Here is a 6000-nt window from a genome sequence, read left to right as displayed (position 1 = left end):
CACCGTGATCAAGTGGGGTTTATCCCAGGAAGGCAAGGATTCTTCAGTATACGCAAATCAATCAATGTGATACACCATATTAACAAATTGAAGAATAAAAACCATATGATCATCTCAATAGATGCAGAAAGAGTTCTGACAAAATTCAACACCCATTTATGATAAAAACTCTCCATAAAGTAGGCATAGAGGGAAACTACCTCAACATAATAAAGGCCATATATGACAAACCCACAGCCAACGTTGTTCTCAGTGGTGAAAAACTGAAACAGTTTCCTCTAGGATCAGGACCAAGACAAGGTTGCCCACTCTCACCACTACTGGTAAACATAGTTTTGGAAGTTTTAGCCACGGCAATCAGAGAAGGAAAAGAAATAAAAGGAATCCAAATCAGAAAAGAAGTAAAGCTTTCACTGTTTGCAGATGACATGATACTGTACATAGAGAATCCTAAGTATGCTACCAGAAAACTCCTAGAGCTAATCAATGAATTTGGTAAAGTAGCAGGATACAAAATTAATGCACAGAAACCTCTTGCATTCCTATACACTAACGATGAAAATTCTGAAAGAGAAATTATGGAACAACTCCCATTTACCATTGCAACAAAAAGAATAAAATACCTAGGAATAAACCTACCTAAGGAGACAAAAGACCTGTATGCAGAAAACTATAAGACGCTGATGAAAGAAATTAAAGATGATACAAACAGATGGAGAGATATACCATGTTATTGGATTGGAAGAATCAACATTGTGAAAATGAGTCTACTACCCAAAGCAATCTATAGATTCAATGCAATCCCTATCAAACTGCCAATGGCATTTTTCACAGAACTAGAACAAAAAAAAATCACAATTTGCATGGAAACACAAAAGACCCCGAATAGCCAAAGCAATCTTGGGAAAGAAAAATGGAGCTGGAGGAATCAAGCTCCCTGACTTCAGACTATACTACAAAGCTACAGTAATCAAGACAGTATGGACTGGCACAAAAACAGAAATATAGATCAGTGGAACAGGATAGAAAGCCCAGAGATAAACCCATGTGCATATGGTCACCTTATCTTTGACAAAGGAGACAAGAATATATAGTGGAGAAGAGTTAGTCTCTTCAATACGTTGTGCTGGGGAAACTGGACAGCTACATGTAAAAGAAAGAAAATAGAACACTTCCTAACACCATACACAAAAATAAACTCAAAATGGATTAAAGACCTAAATGTAAGACGAGACACTATCAAACTCTTAGAGGAAACCAGAGGCAGAACACTCTATGACATAAATCACAGCAAGATACTTTTTGACCCACCTCCTAGAGAAATGGAAATAAAAATAAAAACAAACAAATGGCACCTAATGAAACTTAAAAGCTTTTGCACACCAAAGGAAACCATAAACAAGGCTAAAAGACAACCCTCAGGATGGGAGAAAATATTTGCAAACGAAGCAACTGACGAAGGATTAATCTCAAAAATATACAAGCCGCTCATGCAGCTCAATATCAAAAACACAAACAACCCAATCCAAAAATGGGCAGAAGACCTAAATAGACATTTCTCCAAAGAAGGTATACAGATTGGCAAGAACATATGAAAGGATGCTTAACATCATTAATCATCAGAGAAATGCAAATCAAAACTACAGTCAGGTAACACCTCATCCTGGTCAGAATGGCCATCATCAAAAAATCTACAAACAATAAATCCTGGAGAGTATATGAAGAAAAGGGAACCCTCTTGCACTGTTGGTGGGAATATAAATTGATACAACCACTGTGGAGCTTCTTTTTTTTTTTTTTTTTTTTTTTTTTTTGCGGTACACGGGCCTCTCACTGTTGTGGCCTCTCTCATTGCGGAGCACAGGCTCTGGACACGCAGGCTCAGCGGCCATGGCTCACGGGCCTAGCTGCTCTGCAGCATGTGGGATCTTCCCGGACTGGGGCACGAACCCACATCCCCTGCATCGGCAGGCGGACTCTCAACCACTGCGCCACCACAGAAGGCCCAGTATGGAGGTTCCTTAAAAAACTAAAAAGAGAAGTACCATATGACCCAGCAAACCCACTACTGGGCATATACCCTGAGAAAACCAGAATTCAAAAAGAGACATATACCACAATGTTCGTTGCAGCACTGTTTACAATAGCCAGGACATGGAAACAACCTAAATGTCCATCGACAGACAAATGGATAAAGAAGATGTGGCACATATGTAGAATGGAATATTACTCATCCATAAAAAGAAACAAAATTGAGTTATTTTTAGTGAGGTGGATGGACCTAGAGTCTTTCATATAGAGTGAAGTAAGTCAGAAAAAAAAAAAAGGTTCTAATGGACCTAGGGGCAGGACAGGAATAAATATACAGATGTAGAAAATGGACTTGAGGACATGGGGAGGGGGAGGGGTAAGCTGGATGAAGTGAGACAGTGGCATGGACATATATACACTACCAAATGTAAAATAGATAGCTAGTGACAATCACTGCACAGCACAGGGAGATCAGCTTGGCACTTTGTGACTACCTAGAGGGATGCAATAGGGAGGGTTGGAGGGAGGCACAAGAGGGAGGGGTAATGGGGATATATATGTTCACATATAGCTGATTCACTTTGTCATACAGCAGAAAGTAACACACCATTGTAAAGCAATTCTACTCCAATAAAGATGTTAAAAAAAAAAAAGAAGAAATAGTTATTGAAACTTTTGGGATGCAGTCAAAGCCATACTGGAAGAAATGTGTGTGTGTTTCTATTCAATACATTTGTTAGAACACTAGAAAATTCAAAGATTCAATGAATTTGAATTAAACATTGAAGTCAAAACACACACAAAAAAAGACTAAAAATAAATCCAAAAAATTGTTTAAAGACTGAAGATAAAGCAGAAATTAATTACATAGAAAACAAAACCAACTAGTTCCTTGGAAATATAAAATCTGACAAATGTAAGTAAAAATAAAGGCACAAATAGAAACCCTTAGGAATTTTTTTGGAAAGAGTATGATCACAAATATAGAGAATTTTTTTAATGAGAGAACATGATGTATGCCACGTTATGTACAACTTTAATATATAATATCTTCTCCTTGAGTGACTTGCTTATAGCCAATGAAGTGTGACAACTGTGAATAAAATCAAGTAGAACAGGATACAATAGAATAGGACATAGATATAGAACAGAATAGACTATATAATAGAATATGTCACTCTTGTGATTACCTTACATTAAATAAAACTCCATCTAGGACTTCATTCCAGTGGTTAAGACTCCACAATCCCAATGCAGGGGCACAGGTTTGATCCATGGTCAGGGAACTAAGATCCTGCATGCCGTGTTTTATGGCCTAAAAAATAATAATAATAAATAAAGAAATAAATAAGACTCCATCTGAGGAATCAGAAGTGAGAGTCTCCTGTTGGCTTCAAAGAAGCAAGTTGCCATGTTGTTAGAGAGTCTTTAGAGAGCCTGTAAAGAGGCCACATGGCAAAGAACATCAGGGGCCTTTAGGAGATGAGAGCTGCCCCCAGGTGACAGCCAGAAAGAAGCAGGTACCTCAGTCCCACAGCCACAATGAACTGAATTTTAGCAACAACCACATGAACCTGAAAGAGGTCCCCAAGCTCCAGAAATTAACACAACCCAGTGAATAGTGTATTTCAACTGATTCACAAAATATATTTGGTTAAATTCACTACCCATTAGTAATAATATATTTAGCCAGTCAAGAATAGAAGGAAACCTTCTCTATTTGATAAAGAGTACATATCAAAAAATAATAACAAATATCATATGGAATGGGGCAATGTTAGAAGCAAGCCCAATAAAGGAAGTGTGTTCCACTACTAGCCCTATTCAACATTTTGCTGAAGGTCCTAGCTAATAAAGAACAAGTAAAGGAAGTAAGAACTATTTGTTCTTTTTTTTTTGATGTTTTTTTAAAATTAATTAATTAATTAATTTTTTTGACTGTGTTGGGTCTTCGTTTCTGTGCGAGGGCTTTCTCTAGTTGCGGCGAGTGGGGGCCACTCTTCATTGCGGTGCGCGGGCCTCTCACTATCGTGGCCTCTCTTGTTGCAGAGCACAGGCTCCAGATGCGCAGGCTTAGTAGTTGTGGCTCACGGACCCAGGTGCTCCGCGGCATGTGGGATCTTCCCAGACCAGGGCTCAAACCCGTGTCCTCTGCATTGGCAGGCAGATTCTCAAGCACTGCGCCACCAGGGCAGCCCTATTTGTTCTTTTGAACAATCAGTATCTCTGTCTTCCTAGAAATTTTGAGGAATCATTCAAAGAACAATTTGATCTTATAAAAGAACTCAATAAGCTAGCTGTCCTGTACATCAGTTAGAAAATATAGCAGCCAAAAAATTCCATGGACAATGGCCACGAAAACCATTATATATCTAGGAATAAACTTCCAAAAATGTGTAAAACCCAAATTATGTAAACCACAAAGTTTATGAAAAGACAAAAAGAACAAGTGGTACACATACCAGGTTCCTTGATGCAAAGTCTCAAGAGTGTAAAAATGTCAATTATTAATCCATGAATTTGATACACTTTCAATTGAAATTATAAAGTGAAACTTGACAGCTGATACTAAAGTTCATCTGGAACAGAAAATGCGAAAAAAATAGCCAATAAATTTTTTTCACAAATGTAGCATACGATATATATTGTTTTGCACTTTCCTCTTTTTTCTCTTTTTCTTTTAAAATAAATTTATACCCATTTGGGACTTCCCTGGTGGTGCAGTAGTTAAGAATCTGCCTGCCAATGCAGGGGACACGGGTTCGAACCCCGGTCCAGGAAGATCCCGCATGCCGCGGAGCCACTAAGCCCATGCACCACAACTACTGAGCCTGTGCTCTAGAGCCTGTGAGCCACAACTACTGAGCCCACGTGCCACAACTACTGAAGTCCGCGTGCCTAGACCCCATGCTCCACAACAAGAGAAGCCACCTCAATGAGAAGCCCACGCACCACAACGAAGAATAACCCCTGCTTGCCATAACTAGAGAAAGCCCGTGCGCAGCAATGAAGACCCAATGCAGCCATAAATAAATAAATTAATTTAAAAATTAGTAAAATAAGTTAAAATAAATTTATACCCCCTTCACCCATTTTTCCCACTCCCCAGCCCCTGCCTCTGGCAACCACCAATCAGTTCTCTGTTATCTATGAACTTGTGTGTTCTTTTGTTTTTGTTTTTTTTTAAGATTTTACATATAAGAAAGGTTGTATGGTATTTGTCTTTCTCTGACTTATTTCACTTAGTATAATTCCCTCGAGGTTCCTCCATGTTGTCATAAATGGCAAGATTTCATTATTTTTATGGCTGAATAATATTCCATTGTATGTATATATACCTTGATTTCTTTATGCATTTATCCATCAGTGGACACTTAGGTTATTTCCATATCTTAACTACTGTAAATAATGCTGCAGTGAACATGGGGGTGCATATATCTGTTAGAGTTAGTGTTTTCATTTTCTGTGGATAAATACCCAAAAATGGGATTGCTGGATCATATGGTAGTTCTATTTTTAATATTTTGAGGAACCTCCGTACTCTTTTCCATGGTGGCTCCACCAATTTACATTCCCAACACCAATGCACAAAGGTTCTCTTTTCTTCACATCCTCTCCAGCACTTGTTATATCTTGCCTTTTTGATAATAACTATTCTTACAGATATGAGGTGATATCTCTTGTGGTTTGATTTGCATTTCCCTGATGATTAATGATGTTGAGAATCTTTTCACATACCTGTTAGCCACCTGTATGTTTTCTTTGGAAAAATGTCTATTCAGATCCTCTGCCAGTTTTTAAATCAGATTGTTTTTCTTGCCATTGACCTGTATGGGTTCTTTTTGTATTTTGGATATTAGCTCCTTATCATATATATGATTTGCAACTATTTTCTCCCATTTAGTAAGTTGCCTTTTCATGTTGTTGATGGTTTCCTTTGCTGTGCAGAAGCTTTTTAGTATGATGTAG

Source organism: Orcinus orca, chromosome 12 (genome assembly GCF_937001465.1).
Source record: "Orcinus orca chromosome 12, mOrcOrc1.1, whole genome shotgun sequence".
NCBI classification, from domain to species: domain Eukaryota; kingdom Metazoa; phylum Chordata; class Mammalia; order Artiodactyla; family Delphinidae; genus Orcinus; species Orcinus orca.
Note: the sequence above shows the minus strand (reverse complement) of the source record.